Source organism: Apteryx mantelli, chromosome Z (genome assembly GCF_036417845.1).
Source record: "Apteryx mantelli isolate bAptMan1 chromosome Z, bAptMan1.hap1, whole genome shotgun sequence".
In the NCBI taxonomy this organism is placed as follows: Eukaryota; Metazoa; Chordata; class Aves; order Apterygiformes; family Apterygidae; genus Apteryx; species Apteryx mantelli.
This window is the reverse complement of record NC_090020.1, coordinates 55,816,750-55,833,353: the sequence shown is the minus strand read 5'-3', so window position 1 is coordinate 55,833,353 and position 16,604 is coordinate 55,816,750.

Below are 16,604 nucleotides of genomic sequence, written 5' to 3'. Positions count from 1 at the left end.
GGTAGAAAAGAGGGACGGAGAAGTAGGAAAAGTTGCTTCTTTCCTTTCAGAGATTTATTCATTCGATTCTCACCGAGCATGAACATTCACTAGTATTTATTTATGTAGTGCTCATTATATTGATGTGAGTGGAACTGTGCCATTGCTGAAAGATAAGCTAACATTTTCTAAATTATACATTTTTGTGGAAAAAGTTACTAGAGGTTTCACCTGTCTAAGTCACAGATGAAGCATTTATTCCTTCCCAGATTCCATTCTATATGGCTGGGGAGTTGGATAGAACTCAGCTATTAAATATGTTCATAGTTGCACATGAATGTGCTCATGGACTACACTAAAAATGTAGAAATATTCTATTTATTCCTTTTGTAAATATTCTACTGTAAATTTCTGCTGTAAATATAACTTATTCAAAAATGAGTATGCACACAAAGGTTGCAGAAGGATAGCTGGGGGTGGGAGACCGAAGAGAGTTGTAGAAGAAAATATATTTTAACAGACTTTGAGCAAAAACTAAACTTAACTTTAATGCAAAGGAAGAAATATTTTTAACAGAATATTTGGATTACTTCAGAAGTGGGTTTGGCTTTATTTTCAAATGTTCCCTTCTGCAGTAAACTTCAAAACATACTTTGTTACAAACAGAAACACTGTCTTCAAAGATTTGGAAAGAAAATTATAACAGTGAAAACAATCTTCAACTGAAGATTCTGCGTAGAACTTTTCCACAATACTGAAGTTTTTAGCTACAGGCTTAGTGGAAGCTGGCAACTACACTTAATAACAGGAGCTTGCAAAATTATATTGATGTGTGGCTGGAAACTGGAGATAAAAAGACTGACAGTTGACTGAGCTTGATGTGCCCTCAGTGGAAGCTTATATGCAGTTTTATAAATATTTTTCGGTCTTCTTCCAAAGTAAGACCTGAAATATTTGAAAAAGCATTTTTTTCTCAGCTGTCTGGACTTTGGTACCATTACTATGTACAAGTGTTTGTTTAACAAATATAATGTCATACCATTATTTATATTTCTCTTAAGTGGGCTACGAATTAGGAGTACATTCTCTCATGTTCCTAAAAATAATAATATTTGTATCGGGATAACTGTTCCTGAAGAATTTCAAAGTTTTTTGGAGGTAGACAAAGAGCGTACATGCTGCAGAACAGGAAAACAGAATGCTTAGACAGGAAATGTGCTTGTGTGCATTCATGGTACTACCAGCCAGATGTACTTCTGTGCTGCTTATGAGTATCATCTCTGACACTGTGCTGTCAGAGTGCCTGCTTCAATTGTTTCAAAGGGTTCTTTTGTCGTAAATTAATTCTGAAGCCCACTAACGAGAATTTGCGTTGCTTATTTTCTGTAAGAGTACCTCTAATGTACAGCCTTGTCATTTTTTGACCTTGACAGATTCTGAAATGGTGTAAGAAGATGACACAAATTCATCACTTGTATAAGCTGATTATGATTAGTACAGTCAGCATTTAAGGATCATTTATAAACACATTTGGAGGTGATTCTCATATGGCTATTGGCAGAATCTGTTTTTAATTCAGCACTGATGTGCTTCAAATGGAGATAGTGCCACACTCTTAAGAAAAAAAAAAAATCCACATCAACTAAGTAGATATTGGCAATTCATGATGTAGGTAGTATTTTGAAGCGCAGGTGAGACAGACACAGTGTTGCCCAGGAGCAACTCTTCAGGGGGGTTCAAATGTTGTGAAATCCAGATAAATAAATCTGTCAGAAAATGGCTTGAAGTAGGTGCAGTTCATCTTTAAAAAATAATTCATGCTTTACATGAAATTCTAGTTCCACTTGAAATTAGGAGGATTGTATTGACTCTTCATCTGGAGATCTATTTATTTGGGTTGGTGGTAGCATGTAGGATAGAATGCAAATACAAGGACTTATAACTTTATAGCTGTTTATCTTTGTTTAAAAATAAATAGTAGTAACCCACTGACATCCTTATACAGTTTACCTGAAGTATTGTTCAACTACAGAAAGCTGGAAACCAGCAACAAAATAAACATAAAGGTAAATAAATGTACCTACTTCTGAGCTTCCAAATACTTCATTGTATTAGTGTAAATCCTGCTGTGAAGTAGCTTTTGCTGTGTTGTGGTAACACAGCATCTTAAAATAAGTCTCAGATATTCATGATTTCATATGAAGTTATGCTCTGTAAGCACACCTTACATAAAAAAAAAAAAAGCATTTTTTCTTGATACCTTTAAGGTGTCCAGTGAGGTTCTTCTGTTTCAAAAAGCAGTAAAAGTGGTTGTATCACATCTTAGTTTTCTGAATGACTTAGCTCTAATCATTCTAAAAGCCCCCCCAAAAGGACACATGAGATTCAGAGTTACTTTGTCTCTTTAAATGTCAGTGGTGTATTCCTGTGAAATGGAACAGTAGTTCTTAGATGTAATGTAGAACCTCTGTCTTCACCACAATTAACAGACTCATATATGTGAAATGTGTTAGAGTAGACAAACAGATTTCTGTAGCATCAGATGTGTTTTGCTTGGTTTCATAAAAATGTAATTATATGGTAAAAAATCCTATGTGATAACAGCTAGTCGAAACCAATATATTTTTAATTCGTCCATTCTTTTTGAAGGAATGTTTATACCCACTTGATAATCTCTCATGTACAGTAGAATCTTCCTTCTGGTTGGGAACTACCCTTCCCTCCACATTTTATGTCTCATTGATTAGGGGAGTATTTGGAGGGTTAGAATATCTACATATACATCTTGGCTTCAAACTGGCTCGTTTCACATTTAGTAATGAAATCTAAAGGGAGAATTGCCCAGTCTTGATTTTTATTTTAGTAAAACTTCACTTTGGAGCATTTTTGATGAGATGGAGCCTGTGGAGGCAGGAGAATGTCAGAACAAATAGCTAAAATCTTTTGAAGACTTTGATTTGGGAGTTACCCCCAAACTTTCTTTGTTATTACTTGTGCAGGTTTTAAATAGCTGTCCAAAAAGGTTCTGGCAGAAAAAGTTAATGCTAGTGTTCCTGAATGAGAATATGCAAGCTGTTCCATAAACTCTGACAGATGTTTACTGTAAATGGAAAAAGTCTTCCATACTCTGTTTAAAATTACTAGAAAAATGATAGATTTGGAGATTTTGCTGTGGATTTCAGGCTACTTGATGTTTTGAGATTAGGAGAGTATGTTTTCTCTTTTTTTGAATTATTTTTTAATTTATTTGGATTAAATAGACTGGGTGAATTAGGCTGTTAAATTCGTTTTTTCTCAAGATGTCAAGGGCTTATTGTCAGTACTTACTTCAGCTGGTGGTCTATTTCCCTACCAAACTAGAATTGGGAGCAAATAAGGAAAAGAAAATTTCAGAAAGCAGTTAGGAGTACTGATCAAGCACTGCTTGCTGTTTGGTACAGGAAAGAGCTGTTCCTGCTGTTGCGACTCCTCTGCCATACGACGAGGGGGAAGGCTGTGCTGCTCTGCTCGCTTTAACAGATTAGTACTGGATTGACTGATATAACTTCGTAAGTCTGTGGTCCAGTGGGATCATATTTCTGGCATATTATGTTTCTTCTCCTGGTGTCCAGGACAAGAAAAGATGGTCACCACTTAATGCCAAAATGCAGACAACTAAACAGAAATCAGCAAACTGCAAACAGCTGATTTCACTGTATTCAGTAAGCTTTGAAACAGAAAGAGATATAATGGCAAGTGATCTTCATGTGGTAAAGAAGGTATGAGAAAAACAAGGATGTGATTAGAAGGAACATCTTTTGGTACATTTATCATATTTTCTTTGGCTTTGTGATGAATTCTTCTTCCTGTTTCAGCCTTTAGGTGGCAAGTGCATTAAGGTATTTATCTGAGATTCTTACTGTGGTATGTCCAAACGGTGCTTTTGATAAGCTTGATAATGGTCTGGATTACTGAGAACTTTTATTTCCTTTTTATTAACATTGAATTTAACACTACTTTGCAAGCACATAGTTTTAGAGTTTATTAGTAATGCCCTGTACTATTTACCAGAAAATAAGTGAATTTTGCTACATCTAATCTATGACATGTCATTCTGCTAAGAAGATACCTAGGCTTTGAGAATCGCCTTAAATTTTTGCCTGGTTTGGAAGACATAGCTGCTTGTTAAACATACATGACAATTTTACTTTTCCAAGCATGTCTTTCAACTTCTCAATTTTTTAGGCATAAGATAAATAAAGCAATGTATCTAAAATGTATTTAAAACAAAATATAACAGCATAGCAATAAAAAATTTTCCTAGTGCAATCCACTTAGCAATTCCAATTCATCTGCTTTCACACACATGGATGAAAAAATGCATTTGGAACAGTGCAGAAAGTAGACAAAAAGGGGTTGTCATGTGCTTCATTTTATTTGAAGCTCTTGGGCTTAAAGCACCACAGTACTGTTCATGAGAAGAATTCCAAGGCAATAAGCTCTGAAGGGGAAAAATACATCAAAAGCTTTTTCTCTTATGACATGCATCTCAGGAAATAAATATTATGGGAATGTTGACTTCCAGTTATCATACCTTATGCGTTTGATACCTGTATGTTCGAATGTAGAGTTTGCATAGATATCACCCTAACAACTTATTCTCATCATTCAGAAGAAAGACAGTAATGATGAATTGTATGTATAAACAGTCCTTTTATCACCAGGATCTTAAAGTTTCTCATGAACTGACTTGAAAAGTGTTCATATTATTTTCTAGGGGAATTGTGTTTTCCTTTACAGCACTTTTGTTGAGACATATCCTTTTCAGGAATTAAATATGTATATAGACATGAAAACTCCCCATCATCACTTGCTCCTCAGATCAGTAGTAAACAATACTAAACTGCTTTATGGTTAAAACAATGCTGGACATTGTGCAAAGTACAAATATACAAGGCTAATTTTTCTGTCAAAATCTTACAAGCTGGAAGACCATCATGCAAATGCAAAAAATAATGAGAAATGCAGACAAAAATATCAGTTTCATTCCTCTTACCCCCACCCCAATCTGTTAAAATCTGTTCGGTTGTGTTGTTGTGTGCCAATTATAGGAGCCTAGCAGGGGCTCTTTTCTGAAACAATTTTAGAATGGAGAAAGCTTAGTAACATATATGACATGTCCCTCTTTCAGCTTTTTACTTATTTATAGGCCATGCCTCTACTAATATACAAGAAGATAGGATGAAGGTTTAGTTACCTACCTGAATATTTTAAACTTGAAACTTTTAAAATCTTTCACTTAGGAAAATGCAAAACTGGAAGCTTTAAAGCTGAAATTTTCCCTTCTCTCTCTTTCATGTACGTTTATGCACATGAATTCATAAATTTGGACGAAATGTGGCTGCAATTCTCTAGATTTACATTAGCAAATAGCATGTTGCAATAGGAGAGGATCTGTAGAGAGAAACAGTTGGTGCTGGGCTCTGATGACTACAATGTACGTGCTGCAAAGATTTAGTTTAGCTCCAGCTCTTCTTGTGGACTGAATGCCCCTTAGTGACTGGAAAAGATCTTCTAGTGTTATTTCATTAGCTGACGTCGCCAAAGTCAGAAAGTGCATCTTTCTCTTACATCTTCATTTTGAAAAAGCTATACAAAGTTTTGGCCAGGTATACTATTTTTATTTAGCTATGAACTCACTGGAGAGGAAAGAGTACAAAGAAAGCAGCACTTTTCAAATTCTGCTCTTTTTTTTGTTGTTTGTTTGAGGTGATCTAGAGGTTCATTATTGGAATAGGTGATTTTTGAATTTATTATCTTCCTACATTGATTCATAAATTGAACCTTTGTGAAAAATTCAAGTTGTATTTGATGATTATGTTTGAGGCTTGGAGTTTTATAATGTTCCAAGCAAGTTAAAAAAAATATGTGTAAAATATTAATCTACAATAAAATGAGTATGCTATTGTTCCATTAGAATGAACAAACTGAGATATAATGTACAGTAAATACAAGATTTGGAAGAGATTAAACCTGCCAAAGAAGGCTCTCTGAAAAACAATCATGCTATGTCTGCGTAACACACCTGTTTAACAAAAGTAGTGAGAGACTCTAAATAATAAGCAATTTCTATTTAAAAAGCATTGGCATTTCCCATATCGATATACATTATTATTTGTGTATAAGAAACAAGTTAACTTGAGCCAGTTTTGAGAATCTGTCTGCATAAGGGGGTCAGTCAGAAAGTTAGAGAATTGATTTGAACCGCAATACAAAATTCCAGAAGAACAGTAGTTTTGTGAAATCTGTGAAACCAAAAAATACGTTTCTTACAGAATGGTATCTTGTGGGAGAGGTTCAGTATATGTGCTTATATATATAAATATAACAACTCATAAGGCTTAAATTCATGCTGTGGTTGTTCACTCAGTGGAAGAAAAAGCACCTATTTTCCGAAAGCTTTTGTCAAAATGTAAACTCTGCCCATCTGTCAATTGTAGTTGAATTTGGCCAGTATGTTAAAAGGTTATTAGAAAGAGACTGACTGCCACAGAAGCAGCAATATCCAAGTGTAGTTTGATCACACAACCTTAGTCGCTGTAGGACATAAATCAGTTTTGGAATGAACATTATAAATCAGTATTTCCCATGGAAAGAAAAAGAATAAATAAAAACTTTAACACTTCATGAAAAACACTTTTTTTTTTTAATTGATCACTGAACTCAGTGGCCCTTTGACATATACTTTTAGCCAGGATCAGCACCAGACTGCACAGTATTTTTCTTGGAAACCCTGCTGAGCGTCTCTGAGGTCTCTGCTCTGCCTCCATAGCCTCAGTTCTGCCACACAGGTGCTGGAAGTTGTGTGATCCCTGGCTCTATGGCAACCTGAATTTTAAGATTGCCCCAGTACAGTGGAGCAAGTTCTACCAAAAATCTGCCTTGTTTCATTGTAACTGGCACTATATCACGTAACTACGTACTGTATCACAAAGTATTTTGTTTTTAATAGTCATCTCTCACTGAAAAATTCTGTCTGAGTCTATAATGTATATGTCTTTCTACAGTAGCTAATTTACTTATTCTCCTTAACTGTGATTCATTTCTAAAAATATATTGTAGCTTAAACTTGCTGAATATCATTTGTGCCAATTAAAAATACAGCAGTTTGTCTTCTACCTTTTTATTTTATCAGTTATGCATACATCAAAAGTACCCCAAAATCAACAGAATTTATGATGCTGCCCACAGATTTTAACTGAATGTCTATGGGAATGTTTCTTAGTGTCTCAAAGACAACTTCCAGGTTCTGTTCAGATTATAACCTCTTCTTAATCCCTATCTTTGAGCTCTTAACTGGTTCTGACTTCTGTAGTAGCAGAGAGCTTGTATCAAAGGAAAGATATGTGCTTTTTTTTTTCTGGATTTGATTTGGTTATATACTGTAGAAAAGCAGTAGAAAGCAAATTTGTAGAAAGCAAATTCTCTCTGAATTTATATGTAAGAAAAAAATTCTTCTCAGCTTTGTGCTATGCATCTATTTTATCGTTGAGGATATAATATGAAACTGAAAAAAACAATCTTGGTTTTCAAGCAGTAAGTTCAGCATGTAGCAGTATCATTTGCAAATATCTTAGATTGCATTGTGATCACATGAAGTACTGATAAAATAATAACAGAAGTGTTTACTCTGAGGAGAGCAACATTAAGCAGAGATTACTACCCTTCTTCTCTCCATTGTATGAAAGAAATGCTTTAAACTTAATTTCAGAGTTTTCCTTCACTAAACAAATGGTTCTTTTCAGAAGTTGATCTTTCCAGCATATGTTAAAACTGTAAGTGGTTATGATTCACCTGCTGAAATTAATGGTAGCTTTCTGGAGGCTATTAAATTTAAAATATTAAAATTATACTAGTGTTTAGCTAAAGGAGAAAACACAGGAAAAAAATCCTTATTAAGGTGGATCTCAGTCAGAACAACAGTCTTCACCTTGGAAATATCACATTTTTAACAGTTACAGAATAAGTCTGGATGTAACCCAGGGTCACTTTTTCATTACTACCATAGTGTTCTCCTGTATTATCCGTACTGTATGAGATACATCTTATTAAGTGGGGCACAGATTTCAGCAATCTGTGATTTCTGACTCAGCTGGATGATAATGAAACTTTTTTGCAAACTGTTTTGGACTCCACATGAGCATACCTATAACAGAAATAGAAACAGTTTATTTTATTTTTTCCATAGAGCGCATTCTGTTTTTCACTTTTTTTAGTACAAATAATTCTAAGTGTACTATTAGCTGCAAAAGTAGAGATCTGACTGAGCTCACACAGAAAATGTGGCACTTTAAGCATATGAAACAATGAGTTTGTGCATGGGTGTGCAAGCGCAGCTTAGGCTAATGGGAAAAATTTCTCTAAAACTTGCCTCAAGAAATTAGACAGATGATATTATTTGTACTGCTTGTGTGATATGCATATGCTGCTTTACCTTTAATATTTCATTATTTTAAATTCAGATGGTTCACTTGATGGGCAATAACTGATAAATTGGAAGTGTCAGAGGATATATAAAATTCGTAAAGCAGGAAAATAATCACATGTTGTATGGCATGATGATAGTTACAGAAGATAATTGTTCTCAGCTTCATCAATCTCATATCTTGATGTTCTTTTAAACGTCAGAAACAGATTGAGGCCTGTGCTGAAAATGCATTATTCCATGGTCAAGCAGGCTACCTGCCAACCAAGGATCTGAATTCAAGATGTACATGGTCCAAGAGGTTTGGGGTTTAAATTGCTGAATGCCATAAAACCACTAAGTAAACTGATGTTCTCTGATTTTTCCATGAGCTCATTTAAAATATACTTAAAATCATCTCTTTTTCTACAGACAAAATGTTAAAACTTCTAAACACTGTTTAGTCTGACACAATTTTATATACCTTTTCTCTTGTGAGGCACATCAAAAGATGTAGTTTAAGTGTGAAAGCTTTCTTGCAATTTTTTAAGCTCTTTCTTCTAGACATGCTTATTTTATACATCTTAAATAGGTTTTTTTGTCACTTCAAGTGTTCTTTGATAATTTCACTTTTTATTCCTTCACTTCTGAGCAGAAAAGAATTAGGTTTACCAGTCCCTTGTTCTAGATCCATGTAAGCCATTAGTTTTACAAAATTTCACATTTTTCTGTTGTGTTGTCACTTTGGGCAGCTTTGTGAAACAAGAGGCATTGTTTTTTTCATTATTTTTTTCTCCAGACACAGTTTTCATCAGAATATTGCTTATATTAAACTCTTCAAACTTAGTTATATCAATGGAGTTTTGTACAGAATTTTTTAAAGTTGCTGATTGACAACTTGTGTGTGTGTGTGTGTGTGTGGTAGTCTGCCACTTTTAGACCACTTTTAGTTGTCTTGCACATAAAATAATAATGACTCTCCACTGAATTCTCTTCCATCTTCTCTTCCAATAGAAATAAGGACGGTGCAGAATTTCTTCATTTTCTAGATGAAAAATAAAATGAGTTTTTGTTGTCTTTTTCATTAAACTAAAATTAATAGTATCTGTGTCCTCATCCAAAGTCTCCATTTACAACTAAAATGGAACATTCCATGCTAGAGGGAGAGTAGGACAGATTCTGATTTCAATTGCATCAAATGAGACCTATTTATGAAGGATTTAAAATCCTAAATTGGCCTGAATTATTTCACTGTCTACATCGACAGCATGAATTCAGGCAGTAAATCTCAGTTAGCTCCACTGAAGCTGAATGTTTTAACTGAGATTAGCATTCCTTACATGTAAATCTACTCTAAATCTAGTTTATTGTCATAGTGCAAAACTAAAACTTTTGTCAACAAATAAAGATCTGTGAGAGCTTTAAAACAAAAATTGTCTGAGCTTGTTCATCTAATACTGAATTATTTTCCTGATGAAGACATTCATAGAGAAGATAAGTGTATAACAGAAAAAAATGTAATGAGTTTTTTGCATTTGCCTTGAAACTGTAGAGAAGCTGGTAGTGAATCCCATAATGAAATTTTCCCTTACAGGGTGATAGGATGTCTCAAATAGATACAAATAGGTTTTCAATGAGATTCTGAAGAGTCAGGATAAGTTTCATATAAAGAATAAACTAAATGAACATTAACATCTTGTCAGTACCTTATCGTATTAATCCAGGTGTTCTAAAAAAGCATGAAATTGTTGACCTACACACTACAGTATGTACCCTCTTTTTAAAAATTAGCTCAACACCGTGGTGGCAAAGTGACAAATAACATCAGCTTTTAACAAGGATTCCAAGTTACATACAGAGAAATGCAAATTGGGAAGCTGGCTGTCCATACCAGGCCAATTGACAGAGACTGTTTCAAAAAATGGAACTAGTGGTTAGAAGGATGATATTCTGGGAAAAAGTTAATACTATTTTGTGAACGGATGTGCCCCTCAAATCTGATGGAATTCTTTGAGGGAATCAGTGAGTGTCTGAAGAAGTGGAATATCCAGCTAATCTAAATCTACTTAGATTTTTCAAAAGTCATTCAGCAATTCTTTATCACAATATCTTAAAGAAACTAATCTGTTATAGGGAAAAGGGAAGATTCTCATATGGATAAATAATAACTGGTTAAAAAAGGGTAAATAAATTTATGTTTTGAAGCAAGGTAGGTCAACAGTGAAGTCCCATAGTAATCTCTGATAGTGCTTGTGTTGTTCAACCTAGTCCTCTCAATACTCAAGCCTTTTATGAACAAGATATTTGAATTAGTAAAAACAAGAGCCAAGTGCAAGGACTTGCAGAAGGATCTCAGTGCTAAGTAACTGAAAATTAAAATGACAGATGAAATAAAATGTAGACAAATGTAAAATGATGCATGTTGGAGGACAAGGAGTAATTCAAATTTTGCATATGAAAGATTGTACTCTGAACTGGCCACTGCAACTCAAGAACAAGATCTTGATGTTTTAGTAGGTAGAACTGTGAAAATATCAATTCAGTAGAGTCAGATCAGTGATAAAGTTAAGAGAATGATAGAAGTTACTAAGAAAGAGAAAGAAATGAAAAAAAAAACCCACTATTGTATCCTATGATGCATCTTGAATGTTCTGTAAAATGCTCACACAATGCACAGTTAGCTTACAAGCTGTTACAGATGCTAGAAGTTTGCATGATTCAGAAAGCAACTACCTACTCTGTGGAAATAAAAACAGTCATGGAAATATTGAGAAGAAGGGGCCTCTGAAGGGGCGGTTACTTCAGGCTCCCCTTCAAAGCAGGGACTCTTGCTAACAGTTGATCCGGTCAGCTTTTGTCTAGCTGAGTCTTGCCAACATTGCTCTGAAACTGGGACACCTACACCTGGACAGAGTATTCCAGGGAGACCTCTCCAGTGCTGAGCAGATGGGGGGAATAACTTCCCCGTATCTGTTGACTATGCCATTTTCTTTATCACAGTGAGAACATGCTGTTCACTTGGTGTCCATCCAGCCTCCCAGTCCTTTTCAGCAAGGCTGCCGCTCAGTCAGGCAGTTCCTAGTCTGTACCAACCCCTCCCACTCTGTAGCCCTGCAGCCCCAGCAGGGGGTTATTCTGCCCCAGGTGCTGAACTTTGCCCTTCTGATTGTTGAAATTAATGAAATTTCTAGTAGCCTGATCTTTAAGTTTTCAAAGTTTATCTGGACTGAAATGCTACCATTTGGCATATTAGCCATTTCCCCATAATTTATTATCTGCAAATTTGTTGAGAGTGCTTTCTGCCTCATCATCTAGGCTGATAATTAAGATATTGAACAGTACTAGCCCTAGTATCATCCTTTGGACTATTCTGCTTATTATGGGCCCTCTACTGTGTCAAACCACTGATTTGAGCCTGGAGGTCCAGCCCATATTTATTCCACCTAAAAGTTCGTTCTTTCAGTCCATACTTCCTCAGCTTTCAGCTGAGAATGCTATGGGTCAAAGGCCTTTCTAAGCATGATGTATTACATCCACCACCCTTTCTTCATCACCACAGCCAGTGATTTCATCATGATCACTATGGTCTAGCGTGATTTGTCACTGATAAATTGGTGTTGACTACTTCTGATTATCTTATTGTCTTTTATGTGCTTGGAAATGGATCCAAGAAGTCAAGGTCATGATTTTTCAGGGACTGAGGTGAAGTTTGACTGGTCTATAGGTCCCCAAATGATCCTTCTTGCTTCTCTTAAAGAGGAGTGTAACATCAGCTTTTTTCAGCCATCAGGGACCCTTCCCTAGTTGCATGATTTTTCATATGTGATAGTTGCCTTGCAATCACGTTAGCTAGCTCTTTCAGCACTCTCAGGTGAAATCCATCTGGCTCTATGAATCCGAACACATCCAGCTTCTGTGCATACCTCCTAACCTTTTGCTCTGATTAGAACTATTCAACCCAGGATTACCATTTTTGGCCCACAAAGTGCCTGCAACACAAGTTAGTAGAGTCTGGGCGAGTATCTCAAGGTAGCTGCCTTGCTTGCCTTGATTCTCCCCTAGTCAATCACCCATGTCAATGATGACATGGTCATTTCTTACCTTGGTCTTCTGAGTAACACTTCTCCCCTGTTATAATTTTTTTTAATATATATTCACATTATAAACCCTTCTTTACTTTTGGTTTAAACATTCTCCTTGTATTTTTTAAAAGCTTTCTACCGTTTAACAAGAAATTTCCCAATTGCTGCTGAATGATTCTAAGCTTAGAAATAAGCCTTCAGCAAAACCTGTCACATGTGTCACACATACAGTTTGTTAACATTGCTGTTATCAGGTCAGAAGAGCGCTTCACAATTGTAGCAGAGACTGTGAAGTTTTCAGAGCTTTCATTCAGTTAATAGAAGCCAAAAGTTTACAGTAAAGAAAATACTGAGCAGGCAACTATTTTTGAAAGTATAACTGCTTGGCATACAGAAGAAAGCACTGTTTAAACAAGATTTTTAGACATGCACACACAAAAGAAAATGTACTACTGCTCTCTCACAATGGAATTTCTGTTCCTAGCAGTCATGTTTGTATTAACTGAAAGTAGTGTGAAATTGTGAAATCTATTATTACACTGTGGATGAACAGCATCTCTCAGAAATATCACAAGGAGACTAAAGAGATCCTGTCAGTTCTTTAATGGATTGGGACAATAAAAGCCTATAAAGGTCATAGCTGGCTGAACTCAGTACCTCCATGTCAGTTTTTTAAGCCAAAATGTTTGGGAGACTATATTGCTGAGACTAACTGACTGAGAGGAAGTCAGACATCACATATCCTGTGAGAGAGAAATGCCTCTGCTCAGATGTGAGATGTAGGCATTATGAAAAATGTTCCAAGGAAACAACAAATATAACATTCTTTAGTCAGGAGGGCAACCATTTCTTCGTTACCTATGTCTCAGATGTCAATCTCGTAGCAGAATATACATATATACATAGAGAGACAGTATGCTCCTCTTCTACTGCCTTTTTCACCAGTATGCAATTTTCAGAAAATGGAATGTACAGTCTAGATAAAAATCTGGGGCTTTTTGAGTCCAATTTACCAAGTCTACATTATGATTAACCTGTGTTACAAAAAAGAAGCTTCCTTACTAAAATCTGAAAGATTTGTTTACTTTGTTGGGTTATTTGGATTATTCATCCCCATCCAATCAGAACTCCTTCCTCTATTCATGAAAAATATATATAATAATTTATTAATCTGTGGAAGGCAAAATTTTGGCTGGAGACAAGGCACCCAGGGAGCCTGTTGCCGTGTTCTCTTGAAGCACAGACTGAATTAGGGTATCCATAGCGCATCGTGTTTACATATTTTCTTGGTGTTTGTGTTCCTGAAAGAGAATCTCAAGGGTCCTTGTCTATAGGCCCTCCCATGCCTGAGATTTTGGGGTTGATTGGAGTTGCATTTCCTATGCATTTCCTATCCAGATCCATTTAAATTCAGGGCTTAAACTTCATGCCAGGATTAAACTTAATGATCTCTTTCATTAGTCCTTTATTTTTGCTTCAACTCTCACTTGGCAATAAATGGCAGAAATGTCAGTTCCATAATAAAATGAAGAAATGTGACATCAGCACAAATTTCTTATGAGTCCTACTGCTTGAGAATTGTGGTCACAATTTATATCACTGAGGGCATCAGTCTTTCAAGTGGAGTTTTGCAAATGGCAAACCTGTGTTATATATGATCTTCAACTGATAGCTGATTATTAGGATGATGGGAGATGTGAAGCACAGTTGACAGTAACACTTGAGCAACTCTGCAGGGACATCATTTATTAAAGATGTAGTTCAGCAGCTCCCTGACTCTTTTTCTCAGCCCAGATTAGATTTGACGGAACATTTACAGGACCATCATGAAGATCATTAGGGATAGTTAATTGTCTGGGACGTACAGAACTACTTCAGAGGCTTTTTAAAAAAAAATCCTCTCATAACTATGAATGAGAAAAGGTGTTCATTTCTCTGTGCATGAAAGGAAGGGGAGCTCTTAGTTGAAAGAGTATCTCTTAAGAATCTGATCAGAAAACAAAAAGCCTTCCTTTGGTTCAGCATTTGAAGGCTTCTCAGATATTGTGAGTATTTTAAAATATTGCAAACCGGAATATAAGGCAAAAAAATTTTTTTTAATTTTACAGATTTGGGACATTTCACTGATCGCAGAATGCCATCAATTATAACTGGAGGATTGCAAGGTATTTTAGATAATCTGGATGTGAATCGGAAAAAAATCTTTGCCGTTTTTATCATTCTTAGGCTTCATCTTCTTGGCTGAATTTATTTCTGAGTACTTTGGGCCGCAGTGTGTAAACACAGAGGCACTATAATACAAATACGAAGACATCTCCAAAAAAATTGCTATGACGCATGTGCACACATTTGCAGTAGTGAACCTTTTAAGATATGCAGTGATGTATGCATTGGATTTTAGATTAGGATCTCTCCCTTAGTATTGAAGCAGTTTTGTAAATAAACACTTTTTCCTAGAATATGATCACAATCACAGTGCTACTGATGAGAGCGGGAATGAAATGTCCCAAAAGAGAGTGTTGCAGAGTGCATTTTCATCTTAGAACACAGGAATCAAAGGAACCTAGCTCTTCACATGAATGGAATAATAAGTCACCAGGGGCTTGTGGTAAGCCCAGAACACATCTGGTAGTAGCTTCTATGAACTCAGCTATGTAACACCTTATTAACAAACAAGGAACTTACTTATACTTTTCCTGCTAATTTGTTTTTTAAGAAAATTATGAAAGATTTATTTTATCATATGAAGCTTTAGGCTTAATTTTTTAAAGAGTCTAAAAGTGTTACATGCAGAAATACACCAAACTGCTCTAAGAGATGGTTGTGTAACTTCCTTAGACCTGAAAATCCTAGCCCCAGGATAAAGTATAAAATAAATGGAAACCTGATCTCACTGAGCTTGAAACAATAGGCAAAACCCTTAGTCACGCTAGTTCTAGTGACTGTCCCGTGTCTGAGTCCCTCATGATATAAAAATGAATCTCCTATGCATTGTAGGAAAATTACTGTCTCTTGTCCTTTTGTCCTTTCACCAGCTAGCAAATGTGTGTTTGCTGACAGCAGCCATTTTCTTGACATCGTGTCTATGAAACTTGAAATCTCAAGTTGATAAATAGGATATAGCCTTTTGTTAACCCTATTTTTTTGATCTGTTGCATTAGACGTGATTAATGAAGACTGCTATTGCTTCTTTTCTTTTAATAGCTACAACTAATAGCAATTTCATGCCCCTAGTATTTTGACTGGAAAAGCATATCACAAATAGAAAAAGACTTCAAGAAAGTAAGTTTTTTTCCTTAAGCAGGAGGAAATATGTTCTTAGAGCTGAGACCCTTGAAATTCCTCTCTAAGAAACAAGATCTCCTGCATGTCTTGGAGTTCTGCTCTGCCCCATTCTAGTACCTTGCACTGCAGGCACTAATTTTTATACTAGTTACTCTTACACAGTTACAGAAACTTGATGTTGATTTACAGTAAAATGTATGTAGTTCAGCTATAAAAAATTTCAAAGAATTTTAATTAAGGATACCTTTTACATTATCTCCTTTTGCTTTGCAGTAACTGATTAAGCTTCATAAAACTCTTGTTACAATAAGCAATATTACTGTTTTGAGTATAGGGTGCTAGGTGATTGGCCTAGGATAAAGTGGAGACTCAATGGAAGAAATAGGAAAATAAGCCATGTGGCTCCACTCTGAACTATAAAGTTATGTATATTACAGGCATATCTCAGAGATATTGTGGGTTTGGTTCCAGACCACCACAATAAAGTACATGTCTTAATAAAGCGAGTCACACAAGTTTTTTGGTTTCCCAGTGCATAGAGAAGTTATGTTTACACTATACTGTAGTCTATTAAGTGTGCAATAGCATTATGTCTAAAAAACCCAATGTACATACCTTAATTAAAAAATATTGCTAAAAAATGCCAGCCATCATCTCAGCCTTCAGAGAGTAGTAATCTTTTTGCTGACAGAGGGTCTTGCTTCGATGTTGATGGCTGCTGACTGATCAGGGTGCTGGTTGCTGAAGGCCGGGCTGGCTGTGGCAATTTCTTAAAATAAGACAGCAATGAAGTTTGCCACATCAATTGTCTCTTC